Source organism: Podarcis melisellensis (assembly GCF_964234715.1).
Source record: "Podarcis melisellensis genome assembly, chromosome: 6".
NCBI classification, from domain to species: Eukaryota; Metazoa; Chordata; class Lepidosauria; order Squamata; family Lacertidae; genus Podarcis; species Podarcis melisellensis.
Window position 1 is genome coordinate 79858631 of NC_138538.1, and position 20994 is coordinate 79879624.

General features: G+C 41.2%; 1 long non-coding RNA gene across 1 annotated transcript in view; it reads left to right on the forward strand.

Moving 5' to 3' along the window:
- The window catches only part of LOC309371907, a 100636-nt gene that overhangs the window by 1033 nt on the left and 78609 nt on the right, over positions 1-20994 (forward strand). The gene's annotated exons all lie outside the window — the stretch shown is intronic.

The window sequence follows — 20994 nt, forward strand, 5'->3', positions numbered from 1 at the left end:
TTTATTTATTTATTTGCCTGCCTAGGATAATTTAATTGCACCTGGGGGGGGGAGAGAGGCTGCTCCCCCGCCCCCCCCCAAAAAAGAGAAACCCCAACACACATAGACACGCATTGGAATTCTCCTCTCGCCTTTGATTTTGAATTTGCTTGAATTCCCAACGGGCTTGGGAGAAGAAGAAGAAGAAGAAGAAAAGAAAAAGGGGGACTCTCTTCATAGCACAAGATCAGAGGGAAGAGAAGACAAGGCGATCAGAAGACATTCATAATAAGGAGCCTTTCCCTGGTGCTTTTTACACACACACACCACGAGAGATTCAAGTTGCTTTTGCTGCGTGAGATTTACGAGTTCTCAAGCAGGAGCAACAGACAAAGCATAAGGAGGGGGTAGTTTCTACTCCTCCTTCTTCTTCTTCTCCTTCTTTGCCCCCTTTTTCTCCCCTCCTCCCGAGAAGGGGAAAAATGAATTCAAGAGTCTCGGAGTATAGCAAGGCACTTTGATTTACAGCTTATGCTCGCATAAAGAATTCTCACCAGGCACTAAAGAGTAGAAAAATGCGACCCTTTATGAGAAAGTTGCATTCTGAAACTAGCTTCACAGGGGAGCGGTTTGGGACGGAGGGGAGGGGAGGAGGGGAGGGCGAACAGGACAATAGAAATCTGATTCAGACCCAGCTAAGCAGGGTCTGTAAGAAAGTGCAGAGCAAAACCTAACACAGAGAGAGAGACATGCAAACTGTTTCTAGCTTCACCCACAGCGAAACAAAACAACGCCCCTTGAAATATGAATTTCAATTAAAACGAGAAAATGGTTTAGTGAGACTCCAGACGTTCCTAATTACAGTTGGAAATAAATCTTCGCGGGCAGAGCCTACGCTTGGTGTGGTTTGTTGGGAAAGGAACCCAAGGAATGCATTTTCTAAAAGGAGGACTCTGCGTGAAAATATCTCATAACCTTTTTAAAACACGCACACAAAGCTACACTCTTTATTTTTTCCTCTTCTTTGTCTGCCGTACTGTTATCTACACCTCCCCCAACCACCGCCCACTGTGAGCTGAGACACCTGAAGGCCAGACATAATGATCAACAGAGCGCTTTACTCCAGCCTGTCTGGATTCCAGCCAGGTCCCCCCCCCCCTTTCCCCATTCTCCAATCAAGCAGCCTGCACGCAATGCACACCAGGCTTATTCTTCAACTGCATGCAGAAGAAGGGTGGGAGTCTTGCTCCTCACACCGTGGCAAGACCCAAGCAAACAATATCCCCTTTCTCTAGCCAGGCGAGGACCCGTTTTGACATGTATTTTCTCTCTGTCCCTCGCAATGCATTTGCAAGCACCGCTATCTGCTCCTCTTTGCAGTTTTGTCAAGCTCACAGTTTACTTTAGTATTCATGCGCTGTGCATTTCATATACTATGACAGTTATGTGACAGTTCCCACAGGTATTATTTTTAGAAAGTGTGGGGTGTATAGAAAGGCATTGCACACATGTGTCTTGCATGGTGCTTCTCTCCCCCCCCTTTAAAAAAAAAAGATTACTGTGTTTAGACGAACATACATAAACATTCCAAGGTAATTCAACAACCCATTTGTAAGAAGCATCAAGTCATTTACTTTGCTGTTATCCCCCTTGTTAGGCAGCTATTACATTGTTTTGAGAAACAACACTTTCATAAAGTTGGACTTTGGGGTGAAACACTGAGGTGTTTATGCCTTCAGAGCTGCACTTAAAATTTCGATGTGGCCTGTGAATTGGTTAAAAGGAGATGAGTAACTGTGCAATTCTACATTTGTTTACTTGGAAGTAAGTCTGATGATGTGCGGTTCAATGGCTTACTCCCAGGTAAGTATGTACAGGACTGTTGCCTTAAAGACAAGAAATATTTAGAGTCGAGTCACTAGGAAATTTTGCCTGAAACCAAATTCAAAGCGGTTTTGGATGATCTTGAACAGGTGATGCATAGGTATGAGTTTTGCAGGAAGTTAACAAAATGGTGATAAAGATTAGGAAAATATTTCCTGCGGCTTTTGCACGGTAAGTGTTTGTTATAAATGCATTATAATGTGCGGGTTGATTCTTTTATGGTACAGTTTAGCGCAGAGTACTGGTTGGTGTAGAACTGCTTTTACCAGCCTAAAATGTGCCAGGTTATGGAAACCTGGTGCAAAAGCAATGAAACTGGCTTTGAATAGGGATGTGTTGTGACCTTGTTGCCTCTTCACCTGACAAATTTCACTAATGATGCTTGAAAACAACAGTAACTTTTGCCTGAAATTTGGCCAGTTAATATTAGTGAAATCTCTTAGGTGAAAGGGTGGGAAGGTCACGCAAGCTAGTTTCACATACCAACCAGTATTCTGTGCCCAGCCATGCAATATAGAAATGGATATGGCCATTATAATACATTTATAGCAAATACTGTTGTTGAGAGTGAAACCTATGCTGTGAGGGAGGAATGCAAATAAAGTGTTGTTGTTTATTTCTTATTAAAGATACATCTGTAATTTTGTGAAGTGCTTTAGGTTTACACTTTCAGGTTTACTCCAATGAGTAAATTGATTTTCTATTCATTTGTTTTTGTTTTCAGTGGTGCATTCACCTAGTAACTTTCTTTCTAAAAGTTCCCCTGACCCACTGAAGGCATTTTTATGAGAGAAAGTATGTGTGTTGGGCAGGGGGCAGGAGTAATGGCATTCTCTAAATAATTTCAATGGAAACATTGTCTGCACACATATGGCAAAGTAACTTGAGTAACATGTTAACTGATATAGTGTAACAAAACATTTCCTTAAAATTTCTATTTAAAGAGGAGACCTATAATGTTGTCCATCTGCATTGTAATGCAGACTATTGCATGTGTATGAAAATACCATCCATATGACAAAACAACATTTAAAACTCCTTACTTAGTTCTGATAGGGTAGTGATAGGGTAGATTCCAGCAGTCTACGTTCTCAGTATGTAACAGCACTATACTATAAATGTATACCGAGAGTTCAAATGGACTTACTTCCTTGTAAGTGTGTATTGAAGTACTTAAAATTAAGTCCCATTAAGCCCAATAGAGTTTTTTCCAACGTGAGTGGGTAAGGAATTGAAAGGTTGTTCATGAAAACACATTCATTCTAGTGTTCTTAATGTGCTCTATTTTCATTATCACTGTCATTTATTCAGTTTACTTACCTCTTAAAGCAGTTTTTTAAAATTACTTCAAATAACTAGAGAGGTTACAGCATCTCGAAAGATGCATTTATCACTGATTTCTACCTATTTAATGCACCAACAGATGTTAATATATATTCAATACTTAAAGAGATTTCATAATCCCAGTGTGTTACTTCACATCTTACCTGTAAATGACCAGAACTTCACCACAATGGCCAATAACAGCCTTTAATGGCGGTAAGTGATCATGTGATTTATTTAAAAAAATGTACAGTACTGGTCTCCTTCAAAGTGTGAAGAGAAAGGTTGAAAACTGACCGTTCGCTGTTCTGACTTCCTCAATGGAAATTATATGGGCACCCATACAGTTTCTTCATTGGGGTGAAAACAGCTGGATTTCAGTTGATTTCAGCAGAGTAATGGTGGAAAGGGAGAGGGCTCAAAAATCCACTTGTGTTCCAAATCACAGCCTTTGTGGCTTTGTAAAACAAAAGAAATACGTAAAAAGGGAAGGAAAAAGAAGAAGAATCACAGTCAGAAATATACACAATGTACAGCTTCATCCCCACTTCTGAGTCAATATACATTCATTAGTACAAAAAGTTGTAAACTTAAAACTTTTAGTTACAGGACTGCTGCTCTAGCCTTTGGAAATGGGAACCTGCAACTGAATTAAGTTTATCCAGGATCAAACACCCTTGCTGTACAGTTCGCCCACTTTTAAGTGGGATTCATTACAATACTGATACTTTCCTTGGTATAATTTTCTGAACAGTAGCTACATCTAATAAATAGTTTGTTGCACAGTTGTGTAAGTTCATTCTGAAGGAGTATCAAAAATCAAGATATTCTCTCTTACTATTATTCATTTTGTGTTTGTGTGTGGCAGTCGTCATTCTCTCTACACACACACACACACACACACACACCATGCCCTGGAATGGTGCTTGGTCTAGAGCATTGTGGAGGATGCAAAAATGGTGGCTGGTTTGCCTACACAGTTTCTGCACCTGTGTTGCAACAAGACGGCAGCAGCAACAACAAAAAGAACTTTAGGGAGAAAAGAAGGAAGCCGTGCTATCGCCAGTGCAAATGGTCTCCCCAAGAAAGGGGAAGAGCTGTAACTCAGTGGTGGAGCGTATGATTTGCCTGTAGAAAATCCCAGCTTCAATCTCCGGCAGGTCCTGATAAGGTTGGGAATTCTCCAATCTGAAATCCTCGCAAGCTGTTGCCAGTCAGACAATAAGGAACTAGATGGACCATTGGTCTGATTTGGTAGAAAGCACCTTCCTATATTCATTTGTGTTAACTGTTGAATAATTTCTCCTCTCCCATAAGAAATTTGGTGAAAACACCAACGCACCACCAATTTCTCTGTCCACAGACTGAGTGGATAATTTTGAGAGTTCATTTGTTATTACCACTAGCCCTTTAAATTTATGATGTGACATAGTGTTGCCTGACTCAGAAATCTGGTTCTTCTGTATTTCCAAAATAACTGTGAAAATGTATATTCACAGTCTCCTGAAGAATCCAGTGTTGTACACCTGTGCCCTATCTATCTAGGTGCACAGATATGTACGTGCACTTACACATGCATACGTGCAGTTGAGTTTCCCTCTACTGATCAGCCTCTCCTATTCCTTGGCTAGAAGAACCCATTCAGACATTATGCAGCAAGCTTGTTTCTTCTAAGGACAGTGGCGTAGCGTGGGTTGTCAGCACCCGGGGCAAGGCAAGTAATTTGCGCCCCCCAACCCGTGGATTTGCGCCCCCTAACCCTAACCCCCAGATGTTGCGCCCAGTGCAGCCAGCCCCCCATGCACCCCCCACACTACGCCACTGTCTAAGGACGAAACCAGTGTTCACAGAAACAGGACCACAAACTTTAAGATTTGCCTTTTCAGAGGAACACGCAGTAGACCTATACTGGGAATAGCAAATTCAGCGTGACTCAATACCATGCATCCAGCACTGCTTTAAATACATGTCCTGATTCAAGGCATTGACTGCTGTAATTACTGCATGAAGTTTGCATCAGCCCTTACCCACATCTTCTCAAATGACGTGTTGGGTATTCTCACATGGTGCTAATTAGGCAACCATTGCTGAACCAGGTCATCCTACTTCCAACACCGGAATGTCTTCATCTCCATCTTTGCTTCCAGACTGTAGCAAACAGGGTACATTATTTAGGTGACTGCATGCAAAGAATAGATGCCAGAAGTGCCAGAAGGAGAACCCAAGGACAGGAGCCATTCTGAGCCTTCCAAAAAGGACAGGGTTGCATGTGCAGGAAACAAAGGTCGTTGCTGCATGCCTGCTTCAACCCCCCCACTGCTTCCAGCGTTGCCACCAACATCTGTAAATCGATGCAAGAAATACACTCAGCACCGCACCCTTTCCCTATAACCGTCACCTCTGAATGAACCTAGCAATAACACCTTTTTTAACAGATCGGCTTTTGTAACAAGCTGGAGTAGAAATCATGGTTATTGGAAATAATTAGAATTTGAACAATGCTTCCACTTGGTGTTCTGCCTGGTGGTAGGAGCCGGCAAGGGGGATGCAGATCATTAAAGAAGCACTTCTTATTGCAGTACTTCAGTGTTACAGCTGCTGTTTCAGTGGGACTGTGGCTGATGTATCTGTAGCGAACTTGCTCCCTGTGCCTTGACTAGTGGTAATGGTCTGTGGCCAGCCACCTGCAGATCAGTAGGTTTTGGAACCATTCACATTTGTGGTGTGCATATGCCAAAGTGTGGTGGAGGAGATAATTTGGCAAGCCTTTAGGATATGGTCTGATCTCAGCACCCCAAATTTCGGTGGGAAAAATGCTACGAAACTTTGATTCGTAAACATGCTGCCCAGTGTCGTGTGATGCTCAGTTGCGTGTAGTTAATTTGTAGCTATGAAATTTACAGACGGAATATTGTGTGGCTGGGATAGGTTGATGGGGTGGGGGGGGGGGTAGGGAAGGTGCTTACTAACCCTATACCCTCTGTATTTTTTTTCTTGTGTAAATCAATGGTAAAGTCACCAAGGAGTAAAGGCTTAAACAGCTCCTCCTTAGCTAGTCTTCCCCTGTAGCTTGTAGCCTGGTAAAAGAAAAGCAATAGTAGTATTTGGGGATAAATTTCAAAACATTTACAAAATGCCTGCACACTTACACAAATGGCTTGTGTACATTTCCAAAATAATTTGCATATTCAGTATACACTTAGACTTAGGCAATACACATTGTTCTGTTTAATTTCCGTCCACTTTTGTCCATCATTACTCTTGTATTTCCAGCAGGTTATTTTTTTTTAACTTCTTCCACATACAAATAACCCCCACCCCAATTAGAGAACTGCCAGATTTATGTTATTGTGCCCATGCAGTCAAAAAAGGGCGGTGGCAGCAGAGGAGGCATAGAATTCCAAATATTGTAAATAGCTGTACTGTGGATCAGGAGGTAACCTGGTTTCGTTCAACCCAAAATAAATTGACACATGGACAGCACATAAGTGCAAAGGTAGAAATCTACATTATGCATTTTGTAAAGCACCCGGTAATGCAGAAGGGGAGACAGGACAGCGGAAAGGGAAAAGAAATGGGTCGACACATCTGTCAGGAACCCAGAAATGTTTGTACCTCATTTAATGGGGTATAAACTTTCCCATGTCAGAAATGAAAGTTTAGCATAGCATGAGTTGTGGCTTTCCAGGATGCCTACTTAAGGTCAAATGTGTTATGGTCTACACCCAGATTTCATGCTGTTTCCAGAGCAGTAGCCCTTTCCATGTAGGAAAGGCTTAGTACGTGAAGCCATCCTTACAGCCTTGAGGAAAAAATTATATCAGAGACATTCTTAGAACGTTAAAAGGACTGCTTGGATTGCCCCGACCTTTATCAAGCCTGTTGCTGGCAACTGAGCCTACAAATCTTGCTAAGCACGGGACATGAGTAAGCGAACATATGCATCTATAGAAAGGAAACGAGCTGCGCAGAGCATTTTTGGAGATAAAAATATGTTAAGGGAACCTAAATGTAAACATACTCCTCTTTGATTCCTTGGCAAACTCTTGCACAGAAAGAGAGGCGGGGGGGGGGGAGAGAGTCTGAGTTTCAACGACTTTTCTGTACGGTAGAACTGAACCAGATGGTCACATGCTCTTTTCTTATTTAGATGAGAGTTTTCCTTTCAATAACATCTTTCTTCCTGACCTGCTTAAAAATTCCAGAGAATGAAATCAGCACAGGATTTTCAATTCTAATTGACCATGTGCAGAGGAAGGGCCAGTGGAGAAATCAGTAGAGCCATTGTGAGACATACTACATCAATCTCGCCTTTGTCTTGCGTCCTTGCTAGCCAGAGCTGAAATAATTAGGAATATTTGATGTATATGGGTTGGCCTAGAATTGCTATGTTAACTGTTTTTATGTGTCTGTGTGTGGAGGATGTAGGTGGAGTCCTTTTTCTAGAATGAGGTGGTGGCCAAGAAGGCATGGTTATCTAGGGTGTGTGCTATGCGTTCATTCACATTCGGTGCATTTAAAACAAAACGTGCTTGAAAATTCACAAAACTTTAAGATATTTGCTTTCCCTCAAAAGGTGTATTTCTAAATGCATTTCCTTCCAAATCACAAATTACTAAATGTACTTTCTTTGAAATCTCACACTTAAAAAAAACATTTCGATAGTTTTATTTTGCACCAACACCTGTGTTAGAACATTTGGAAAGTGTGAAAAGCCTTGGGTAACTTGGGTTCTGGGAGGTTGTGAATCAGTTGGTATCAGAATTCACAACAATCGGGTTCTTCAAGCATCCTTAGTGTCATCCTGCACGCAGGCAAACACTGCTTATTCTCACTGGATATGAGAGAGAGAGAGAGAGAGAGCGAGAGAGAGAGAGAGAGAGAGAGAGAGAGAGAGAGAGAGCGCCACAGACATTATAAGGGAGGGAGGGAGCAAATTATAGCATGCTTGATTCCTTGTCATTGTTAACTGTAGGGTGAGTGTGGCTGGAGAAAAGTGGCTGTGATATGTAATTTATAACTGCATACACTGAAATGTGTGCAGTACTTTCTTGCTGTGCTGTGCAATAATCTACAGGCATGTTCTAGATGTGACAAATAACTAGAAGATGCAAATCATAATACTTTAAAATATTTTTCAGCACAACACTGCCATCTAAAAATTGAGTAAAAGAGCTGGAATTATTAAAATGGCAGTATCATTACCAATGTTTAAAAATAACTATGGACTAACACTGCAAGTACAATCCAGCGGAAGTTAAGCCCCAATTATCTGAATGGGAGATATTTGTCTGTATTCTGAACATACCCATCAGGAGTGTGTGCTGTAAATGTTGCTGGATCATGCCATGCATTTTAATAGTTCCCTTTTAAATTTTATAAGCTCGTCATGAAGGTATGTTGTTTGCGTCACAAATTGTAGTCTCAAATTGTAGTTGAAATCACAGTATAGGACTCATAGAGTTCTCGCTTGCTTCAAGAAAGTCACGATATCTCACCACAAGCTGAAATTTTACTTTAGTCGTTGTATCTAAAAGGAGCATTGCTTGAATTAAACAAGCTGATCATCAAATGTCTGAATCAGAAAATTCCTCTGATTCTCTGGTCATACCATCATCAACAGTAATCAAAGCTGCATGTGTGTACATTTCACAGTATGTACGTGTGCTGAAAAACCACAACTGGTTGTGGCTTTCCATCCCATGGAGATGTATGAAAGTTATTAAAGATTCTAAGACATCTAGCCCAGTGGTTTTCAGTCCATTTTCTAGGAAAGCCATGGGGTTCCTTGGAAGCTTCTCAGGAATTCCTCAGTTAAATTAGTAATGATGCATGGGTTTCTCCAAAAATGAGCGTGCTCACCATTACCTTCCCTGCAATCTGTTGCCAGAGGAAAGTTTGGGGTTGTGCAAAGTCTAGGTTGTGCATTGTGTTTGTGTTGGGCTACGGTGAGGCCCGCTAACTTTGGGAAGTGCCCCACATGAATTGAGTCTGCACTCTGGAATTCATTGTTGCTGTATGGAAGATATGAAGCGGCTTCTCAAGAGATGAGAGAGGAGTCAATGTGGAAAGGTAGAAAGTTTGAAAATCACGAATCAACTTAAGTGACCCATAGTGGCCCAATCTGAAAGCTTTCAGAGATTTAATAGCATAAGTAGTATTTCTGTCTTTCAGTAGATGGTAATATTGGATTGTGGACCAGATCCAAGTGCTCTTGGAGGAAACTGATGCTCTAGGCTTGGTTTTGGCATAGAAACTGCTTTGGTCACCAGGTTGCTCACCTGGGTAAGGTGGTTTGAGCATGTAACACCAATCCTGGCCCAATTGCATTGGCTGCCATTGTTTCCAGGCCCAATTAAAAGTGCTGGTTTTGTCCTATAAAGCCTTAAACAGCTCAGGACAGTAATATCTTATTAATTGAAGGACTGCCATTCCCTATATGAAGTGGGGGGAGGGGAAGGGAGCAATACAGCTCCTTGCCAAGGGTGCAAGGGACCCTAGGTAGGTCTCTGCACAGTTAATACAAAATATGGCAGATAGGCAAGTGGAACACATGTTACCCATTTTCAAAGAGCTCCACTGGCTCCCAGTCTGTTTCTTGGCCTAATTTGGAATGCTGGTTTGAACTTTAAAAATCCTGCAAGACTCATGACCAAGATGCCACAAGGCCAATCTCTTTCCATACCAGCCTGACCATGGGTAAGAGACCCTTCTGTGGGTTGCTGTGATGAGGTGGGGATGACACGAAATATAGTCCTTTTTCTTATGGCACCCTGCCGTAACAGAACTTGCTCCCCCAGCAAAGCTCACCTGGCTGCCCTTTCTGTTACCCTTTTAGTTTGAAGTGAATACGTTTCTTTTCACCCAAACTTTTTATGATGCTTAATCTGACAGATATGTCTGTATGGCTTTTCTTTAAACCACTGTTACGAAACGGTGTTCTTTGGCTGTACCATATAAATCTTTATTGAGACAATTGTTCCACATTTTAGAAACTGCCTTGGAATGCTACACGCCTAAAAGCACTACTCAAATGGGAGAAATAAATGAGCAAAATTACAGCTGGGTATACTGTCAACTTTCGTGCACCAATAAAACGGCATGTACCAATTGGGTAGAATTATGCACTGTATATATACTGCTTACCTGCCAAGACATGGAAGAATTTGTGCATGGAAACATTGAAAGCGTGTTTTGGGATCTCTTAATTTTTCTGCTTGCCCATGAACCCCCACAACTGTGACCACAGTAAAGGACAAAAAAAAAGAAGGGGGGGAGTGATTCTAACAAGCAGGGCAGAATTCATAATCAGAGCACATATACCATGTTCCCTGAGACTTTCAATTGAATTTGTCCATGTAAGAGCTGCAGAATTAACCCTTGTAAACAAAGGGAGCAAAACAGAGATCTTGAAAATGCTTTGGGATAAAACTGCATTGATTCACAGTGAATGGTGAAGTGAGAAAGCATCTGGTCTTCCCTAGGAGTTGGTCCTGAAGGTCTGACAGTTTAAAACAGAATGAGCTGGTTTAGGGTATTTGACAGTTTTCTTTATTAGACAGAATGGAAAGCTTTTTATTCCATCTAAAGAAGAGTTCTGTGAAATTCAAAACTTTGCCAATGCAGCCCAGTTTGTTCAGTGAAAACCCACCTTCATTTGGGGACACTATTGCAGTGAGACCACTACCCTGACACAGACTGACTAGCCCACCACTAACAGGGATCCTGCAGTAGCACCATGTGCCTCTGACTGCAGATCAGGCCCTGTATACTTCTAAGCTCTTGCTAAATACTGGCCCTTACTCTACATACAGATCAGCTATCAATAAGTTATTGGAATGCTTGAATAGAGATATAGTTTTAACCTTTTTTTGGACCTTAGGCTGCAATCCTAAACAGACTTACTAGGGAGTAAGTCCTGTTGAACACAGTGAGAATTACACATGCCTAGGATTGTATTGTTAATGCAATCCACTTTGTGCTTTTAATACAATCAAGTGATATATGTAACTTGTGAAATGAATAGATTAAATAGCTGCTGGGGTAGAGGAGTGGGGGAGGGGAGCCCAGTTGCACAGGTGTGGCTAGAAGCATATTTTGGTATGTTTTCAGTTGGCTTTTGACAAGGACCGATAACAGAAAACATCTGGATTCATAACAGAAGTTTAGTGGATGAGCAGAGGTTGAAGTCTTAAATAACATTTTGTGTCTGTGCCTGCCATTTTGTAGGGACAGAAAATTGCTTTCTGACTCACATATGTGGGACTGAAACAAAAAAAGAAAAAGAGAAAGGAAAAAAAATAGGTTTTTGCTATTCCCCCACCCCCCCCACTTCGGTGAAAACACAATGGCACCCTGCTATGCATGAGCGAATCTGTTAATTTAGGTTTCTCTGTTTCTCATCTTCCCAATATTAAGGTGAGTTCTCCTCATTTCCGTATCAGTTTGCATTTTTTTTTTAAAAAAAAAGACATGAAAATTCATCAGCATTTTAGTGTGAATTTCTTCACATCCTTGGTATGCAGTTTTGCCTAAAGACATTTTTGCAAAGCAGTCGCCCCTAATATAGTGCACTTCTCTATGTTATTTACACCAATATATGCATTTTAATGCACACTTAATGCACACTCCAGCCCTGTATATGCATTTTTGAACACATTACTTGGCTGCATTGCAAAATTCAGAGAAGTGAACATGTTGAAAGTTGATTGTGTTCTGGTTCACATATTGCTGCAGAAAGTGTGAATTAGGTAAGTTTGTCTTTAAATGTTAACTTAATCAAATTTCTCCCTAATCCCTACACCCTGGATAGGACAAGAAAAGCTTCCTTCTGCCTGCTAAGCAGGTTGCGTTAAGTTCCACTGGGCATTTCCCATTGCCTTCTTGTTGGCTTCAGAGCTGTACAAAAGTGCATTAAGAAAGTGAAATGCCTCTTTCTCCTTTCACATTCTAGCATGGTTGAGGTGGGAAAACAGACAAGTTATGATGTGCTTTGGCCTGTGTGAAACCTTAGCCACAAACCATGCATAAGCTGGAGAATGGGAGATATTGTTTCCTTGCAAAGTAAGTAGGGATGGGGCTTACCTTGGCCAGCTTAATTTTAGTGACAAGGCACCCGAATGTATTAACATTTGAGCTGGTCCTTTGAGATAGGGTGGGGGGCAATGGGACTGCCTCAAACTTGATTTGGGCTCATAAAACCAATCCTGAGAAGTGCTTTGGCGCAGTCTCACAGTGTTGGCCCCAGACATGCAAATAGACAACTTCTTCTTCTTCTTCGGCTATCACTCGTAGCCTAGTAAGATTGTCTTCCATAAACACAGTTTTAACAATGAGTCCGTAAGTGACTGTGGAGGCCAATTCTGGATCCACACGTCCTTCCACAGTGGGACTGTACCATTGATGATGGGGTATGGGAAGCACCCCATGGGTTTCTAGAGCTCATTATAACTTAGCCAGCATGGAGAAATTATGCACAGCTGATTGCAGCCATTGCAGAAACCAGAGTTCAGAGACGTATTTCATAGTATTTCCGCCATCTTGTATAATGCTATAATTAGGACAGTTGGCATTAGATAATTGTTTTATGTGACTATTTGACATGCTCATGTATTTTGATCCAAAATAAGCCCCACAGTGGCTTGTAACAAGCAGCACAATACAATGACATGGGGTGGGTACTTCTACAGCATCTAGTAATTATTCAGCCAGATAGTTTGAGCTTCTGGACTTAATGGCCTGGGTTCATCCTTTCTTTAGATAGTAATGTGCATTGCTTCACTTACTTCAAAACGTGGTAAGCCTGTCCTGTTGCATTTGCGGGTGCCCTGCTCTCTCTGCTCTGCTGAACTCTGGTCTTCTGCTCCAAAGTCATTCCCTGATGGTGCCGCTGCTGTCTGAGCAGCAGATTCTCCCCTTTCCCAGTGATTCTCATGCTCAGCAGCTATGCCCCAGATGAGTGACTGGAGTTGGACCTTCTATGACCCTGATGCTGTGATGCTCCTGTGCTGTCCTTAGTGTCTTTGCCATAGCACTGCAAGTCTCTCTTTGTCTGTCTGTCTGTCTGTCTGTCTGTCTGTCTGTCTGTCTGTCTGTCTGTCTCTCACTGACACACAATCAGCCAAGAGGAGCCAAATGCATTCCAGGTGGATTAACACTGCCACCTCCTCCCCTGGTGGCCTCTTGTTTCCTTTAATTACTGCATGGAAAGGGAGAAATTTAGCAGTTTTCCTTTTACTGTGTCTCTGTTCCAGTAGAAAAGCAACCTGCTGTATTTGTACTTGTCCCCTAGCAGCTGAAGGCAGAGGAGCCTTGCCAGAAAAAATGTTGGCAATTCTATAAAGGCAGTTTTCTATTCCCTCCCTTCCCCAAAGATGCATTTCCCAAGAGAATGCTAAAAGCAAAGTTTGCAAATTGCTCTTGAATAAAATTACTCAGTTGCCTGACGTCCTTTCCTCCCACGCCATTGTGATGTGTGTTTTCCAAAATGTGTTGACCGATCTGAAATCGAAATGTAACCATGTTCCAGAAAGGTGAAGCCAGAGCATAATAATGGGGGGGGGGCAGCTTCTGACATTAAAAGAATAAGGATTAAATGCTTTGATACGTAAGGAGCAAGTAAAAGTGAGGGAAATCATATTTTTATTTTTTAAAAAGGATTTCTAAACTATACTAGTGATTTTATTTCTGTTTATGGATTACTTATGCTTTGAAAAGAAAACACCCTCAGAGCTATAAGGTGACACTGCAGGGGTTGTCTGGACTTTTAACTGAGTGTAAAGTCTGTTTAGTCAGTGCCTTCATGCCTAACGCTGACCTTTCACCTTGTCATGCTTCCCTACCCCAGGTGCAACACTCCCCCCAACAACTAATTAGTATGTGCCTGTTACACATGCATTTTGCAAAGTACAGGCTATTTAACACAGCACAGACCCTGTTTCACAAACATGACCTCCTCAAAGTGTGTCTTTTAGTGCATGTCCAAATTTGTTTGCTAATGTTTCCATTCCCACAATCCTATTAAATTAACAAAAAACAAACTAACATAGCAGCAGCAGTTCCCGCCAACCCTGACTTTGCTGCACCTTGTGGCCAGATATTGTGGTATTTCTGTCACACACATAAGAGCCCATTATTCTCTCTGCTCCAGGTTAACCAAGGCCCAGTATATTACAATCTGTAGAATAAAATAAAGAAACCACAACCCTATCCTGACAATAACAACTGAGGCTGCTGTGTGGGTTTGTCTGCAATCAATTCAACCCTGCAGAACCTTTGTCTTTCTCTGTGTCAGGGGATCACTGTTCATGAGGGCTATTTTCCATGGGTAAACAATCAGACCTGCAACCATTCATTAGTAGCCTGAATTAGGATAGTCCAGGAAACGCTCTGTTGCCATAGTCAAATCTGTCAGAATCAGGGTCGAGGTGAAGCAGTTGCACCAGAGCAAGAGGTTTGGGACAGTTCTAAGAAGCAGCAGATCCGGGCCTCTAGAGTGGCTGGGGAAGCCCAGCCAGATAGGCAGGGTATAAATGATGATGATGATGATGATGCCAGATCCTGGAAAACAACAGAACAATTTGATGTTTTGCTTGTTTAAAGAAATCTTCTATCCTAGTGAGTGCAGAACAAAAAATTGTAGAGTGATGATATCTTTGTAGTTGCCCCACTACAGAGTTTCTTATCCTGGCTGACTTTAGTCTTGCAACAGAAGTCCTCTTTTTGATTCCTGTTTGAACTTCTACTATTTTCCTCACCAGGGGTGGATGGTAATAGAGGCTCTTCGCTGTTCCGAGTGGGAGAGGGATTGAGGCAGTCATGGATATCTAGTGATATTTTCCTGTGATTTTCCCCTGCTTTCTTTTAAAAAAGCAATACAGTATAACTGTGTCTGATTTAGGGACTTCCCTATTCAGAATACTCTCTCATGAACTCATGCTCTACAATTATCAAAGGAGGCAGATTGCTACAGTGAATTGATTTTTGCCAAAATTCTTCCACAAGTAAATAGCTAAGAATGACTGAAGCTTGGGGGAATGTCCTTTACCATCTTGGTCCTGATCCAGCTGTAATTATAGGAAAATAGTGACATGCAACACCTGGTGGCCTTGAATGAAGATTTCTTCTTTGCTTCAAACGACACATCTAGTGAGTTCATTAGAGCTCAGATGAACATTTCAATAGAAAAAGGGGGCTGGGTATCCAGATGCACAGTAGGAGGTTGCTTACCCTTAGATAAATCTTCCTTGCTTGATTGGGGGATGTCTGCCACAAGCACCTGGAAAGCCAGTTCCACTGTAAGAAAAAAAGTTCTTGTACACCAAGGTGAAAATATTGCTTGGAAATTCACTCTTATTCTGCCTCATTTCTATGAATGTGCTTGGTCTATGATTATCTTGATGAGCATACCTATTCCTATTGGTGCTGCATTCTGTGTGAGCTAACTATGCTTCATACCCTTCTGAGAAATACCCCACCCCACCCTCCCACTATATATAAGGGTTTGGTGACTTCTGCTTCATTGTATCTGAAGAAGTGTGCATGCACACGAAAGCTTATACCAGAACAAACTTAGTTGGTCTATAAGGTGCTACTAGACATTTTTTTATTTTTTATTATTTTTATTTCGACTGCGTCAAACCAACATGGCTACCTACCTGAATCTATCTTCATATCTGGAGTGGAAGAATAGGTATTGTATCATATTATGGGTGTTATAGGAAATGCATCATCACCAAAAAGGGGGGAGGGAGAAAGGAAGGCACAGTTTTACATAAAATGTTATATATGTTAGCTGCAAATTTAGAAATGATTGCTATAATTTTAATAGGGATATAGTACATCTCACAACCCCAGGAAAACTGATGGAAGTGAGCTCCATCTGCTGTGGAGGCGCGTGATGTTCTGATGGGCAACTTCAAGGCCCCAGCTGCCGTCTCTTCTTAGGGTTCTTTCTCTTCAAACTGTACTTTGGCTGGGCAACCCTTGAAATGGTGTCTGCCTTGAAGCAGAGGACAGCCCTTCAAATAGTCCTCTGTAAACAGGAGAGAGGCCACCCACCAGGCATTGTGAACTATGAGAACGACCACCAGATATTTGATGGGCATCAGTTCTTTGTTTTTGTTTTTAAGAATTTGGAGGGGATGATTGCATGGCCATAATTTGGCCACGTGGATAAATATTGCTTCAGTGCAGGGTTCTGCTTAGGCTGACCTTCACATCACTGTGATATTTCCAGTTTTGTAGTATAGGGCGTGCCTTACTTTTAATTAACCCCATTGACTGAATTCAGAAGATGAATATTGTTCAGTTCCGATGCTCTTCCGACATCAACAGTGGAATACCCAGCAAACATTTTCCAAAAATCCAGCTGAATTGTAAAGTTAAAGAACTCTGGCCTGCAAAAATCTATAGCATTTAGAAGCAAAAAATGATTATTCATCCAAGTGGGAAATTAAAACGACACGAACTTGCCCAATTGATTATTTACTGATTAGCCAGTAACTCTACTGTATAGTAACTCTGCCAAAACAACTGCTGAAAATATAAACCAAGACACAGTTTCAAACATATTTAATCATTGTTAGTGGTTGGTAATATATTGGCTTGCACTGAAGACCTACTTCTGATGTGATTCTAGCCAAGTAATTCACAAACTGTGCTGAGGGAGGGAGAGGCTATGCGCGTGTGTGTGCACGCACACACACACAACACACACACACACACACACGACATCTACCAACATTTCTCTTACCCATTAGTGTGAGTTAGAATGCCCCTGCACAAGCTCCTCAAGATCCTTCTTAAGGAAGAACAAAAGCAGAAATATTATTCTCTGCATTGTTGGTAGCCTAATAGAAGCTTCCAATGCCTTTCCTCACTACTAGTAGTGAGCAATTGACACGGGAGGCTCCAAAGTCACTCAGTGATAGAGCACAATGCTTCCCATGAGAAAGAACCCCAGGTTTAAAGTGACCATTGCACATTGCCAAAAAAGGGGGAGGGCAAAGGAGAGCACATTTGCATGTGCTAATTTATATGCATAGATGTAAAATTAGAAATAATGACTATAAATGCATTAGATCTCACCAGAATAGGGGGTACTGTGACCAGGCGATTCCAAAGCCCCATATTACTGTTGGTAGAAAATAAACTATCCTGAGATCTACAGATGAAGGGCAGTATACAAATTTAATAAGTAAATAAAATAAATTAATAATAATAATATATTCATCCACTTTCACATCGAGTCAAAAGGTTCTGTCATTGGAGAGGCATGGGGCCCAACACCTCTCCTTTTAGAGATCAGACACTGAATAATTCCTCCTTCTCAAAATTTAGAGGCTCGGGCTAGAGTTGTGCAAGAAAGGAAAGGAAATGCCACGGGAAATCAAATTCACTGGTGCTTTATGAAAAACTCCTGCAAGGACAATGCCAACACTAGCTCCCCCAACCTTGCTACCGCCTCGCCCTGCCCCACCTCCATCCCAAAAAGCGCAGCTGCTGCTCCACCCCCACCCCACCCCCTCACATGCTGCTGCAGTCAAAGATGCAGACAACTAGCATCAAGAGAGGGTTGTTTTTTCTTTTTTTAATAAAAAAATAATAATATTTATTAACTGTTTAAAGACTATAAAAAAAAAAGAATTCAACAAAACAATACAAAACAATGCAAAAACAAAAACACTACATTACAATAACACTAAAACATTAAATTAACAACACAAAACAAACACAGTTTAAAATACATCCATTAATTTCAGTGTCTTATCTTTCATTCACTTGTTTCCACGACCTCCTCACACCTCCCTTTTTGTATTCCACTTCCATTAACTGTTTCAGCAATTCCTTTCCATCTTCCTCTGTTTTCTGTCCTGTAATTTGTCTTAACTTATTCTAACCTTATTTTTTCCCTTTAATACCTTAAAAGTCTATTTGTACTTAATTCCTTATAACATTTCTGCTAAAGCCATATAACTTCATTCCAACATTTTCCTAACATTCATTAATTTTACAGTATTTCTGTAAATAATCTTTAAATTTTTTCCAGTCTTCTTCCACCAACTCTTCTCCCTGGTCTCGGATTCTGCCAGTCATTGAGGGTTGTTTTTTCTTCCCCTTTTAAAGAACCATAGTCCAACAAGCAGCAATGAAGATTTAGATTTAGTGACATCTCAGTACATGTTGGCTCCTGACACAGAAACAACATATTTCATTTCCCTTGGTGATTAAAATATAATAGCCTCGTTGTTTGAGAGAACTTGCTTGCTGCTGGCTCTCTTGAGGACAGTTGGGGAGGTCAAACTTAGGTTTGTCCATGAAGTGTAGAGCTGTCTTCTGAACATGAGTGCCAGCTTTGAGCCTGATATCTCAGTCTTCAAAACCAGCATGAAATTTACAACACACTTTGCATTTCCCTCTACCTTCTTTGAAAACGGATGTTGCTATTGAAAGTTTTCAAACTTTAAATTGTGGGCTAGCATACATGTTGGATGGAAATTTCCCCCTTGGCACCAAAGGGAGATTGCCTTCCCCCAAAGGAAATACTACAAGCTTCAGTGGATGGAACTGCGGGATGGGTTTTAATGAGCAGGAAAGGATATCTCAGTTGCAATTTAACCCTCCAAGTGCCTACGTGTCTGGGTTGAACAGTTTCACAATCCATCATTGGCAGCAAAATTAAAAGCATGGGAATTGGGCTGTAAAACCTTGTTTTGAGTAAGCCCAGTTATGAAATAAGTTTGTATCCCACTTCTTACCTCGCTTAACAAAGAAACGGGCAGCAACTTGTAAAGTAAGTTTAAAATAATATTTACTTACTTTATACTCATGCATTGGTTCACAGTACCAGTAAAAACTATGCCAGCAAAATACTTACATTTAAAGTATAACCAGCTTCAGACATGGGCCTAAAGCTGGAGCAAGCAGAGGCATGTCTGTATCCAATGCTGGTCAAAGGGGGGATGATGACAGGAAGTACTATATGTTCCTTCCTCTCCAGGAGAGGAGAGGAAATGACATCAGGCAGAGCCCACTCTACCAATTGTATTTCTATGGTCTGAGTCAGCAATACAACTCTGCGGCGTTAGCTCCTTTTCATGCTAGCTAGCAAGAATATGCATTTGTTAGGTTTGGCAGCTAATCTCCCACAGGAACTACCACAGAGAAGGGAAGGGTTAACCATACCTCCATGCCTGCTGTGATCCCAGTAATGATCAGCATTCCCAGCTGATGTTATTCGCACTTTGAAAAAGCTGCACATTAAAAACAAAGAGGCAATTTATTTTTAAAATCACGAGTAGTTTTGCTCTCAGTCCTCAAGAAAGATAATCACGCATTGTATTACATTTTTCATTCTCTTTTCCCCACTGAAATCGGCTGTCGTCAGTGGGAAGCCAAGCTTGTATTTGCACTTGAATGTAGCATTGTGTTCTCAGCTTGTGCACCAAGACTAATTCTGGTATCTTGGGATTGACTTAAAGCAACGTACTTGCTGTATTACAAACAAACAAAAGATTCACAAGAGGAATGACATGCCAGGAGTAAAACCTAAGGTCTCACTTTGCTCAGCCAGTAGTTGACCTTTTGTTGACCTTCAATGGTACCCCCAAACCAGTGGGTTATAAGAAAGATAAGTAGAACTCATTCAAACCCATTCCAAAAAATTATGCTCAGCATCAATATGGACAATGATGAGTAAGAAGTTATGCAAGGCAAGCCAGCCCTGATGTTAGTGCTGTTTAGCTGGGCTTCCGCAGTTTCACCAGCCCATTGCCCACACAGTTTCAAACCCATCTTCATAGCCACGGCCAGATGGGCTAAAAAAACAATAGAGAGGTGAGATTATGAAAGTTGAAGCTTGCAGGAGCTGACTTTGTGTGCCCAACACCAAAATTCTATTGGCAAAGGATAGCTTGCGTACAGTTATGAAAGGAAGGGAGTAGGCGTTGTAAGATCAACCCACAGACACAAAATAAATGGTCAGGATTTGCAGTACTGTGCAAGGGTTACCCACTGACTGATTTAACAAAAAAGGAAGCTCCTTATACCCTAAAGTCTTCTTTTTTAAAAAAAACTCCCATAAATCAGCCTGTTCTATGTTTTATTTCATGCCATGCAACTCCTGAAGAATGCTGTCCAACATTACGAAGATAATGGAGCTTTCCCCACTCCTGCCCCATTACACAGACACATTTTTGAACGAAGACTTTCTTGACTGGAAACTGTTTCTTCAAGAAAGCTGCTGACTGTACCAGCTGTCCAAACATATTTTTCAATCACTCCGTGTTCCATCCCAGTGCTGCTGAATTGGAGCTTCATTTTAGGGTCAAAAGTAAGTTTAACTGCAGGATCTACTGAATATGAAAAAGAACATAAGCTACACATTCTTTGCTCTATTTCTGATAGTGGTAAGGGAAATTTCCACTTGGTCCCAACTCCTAATTATATTAGGGACTGCAAGGGAAGTGCTTTCCAACCTTTCCAGGAGTCCAAGAGCTGCGGGGCATCATGACAATATCCACCAAGGTCCATCAGTTTCCCAACAAAGGTGGATTTGCTTCTGTGTTTACATTTTGTTAACATTCTTTTCTTTCGGACCCTGTCTATCAGATTTTGAGCTGCAGATTTTATTATTTGAACAGTGCTTAGAACACAGTTGGTGCATCATGCTTACTGGAGGATTGATACATATTTAGGCCAATGTCTTTTGGGCATCTTACTCTGCAGTATTCCACACGGTATAACCCAACGGCAATTTTATTATTGACAATAATACACATTTTATGTATTTTAATTCTATTTAAAGTG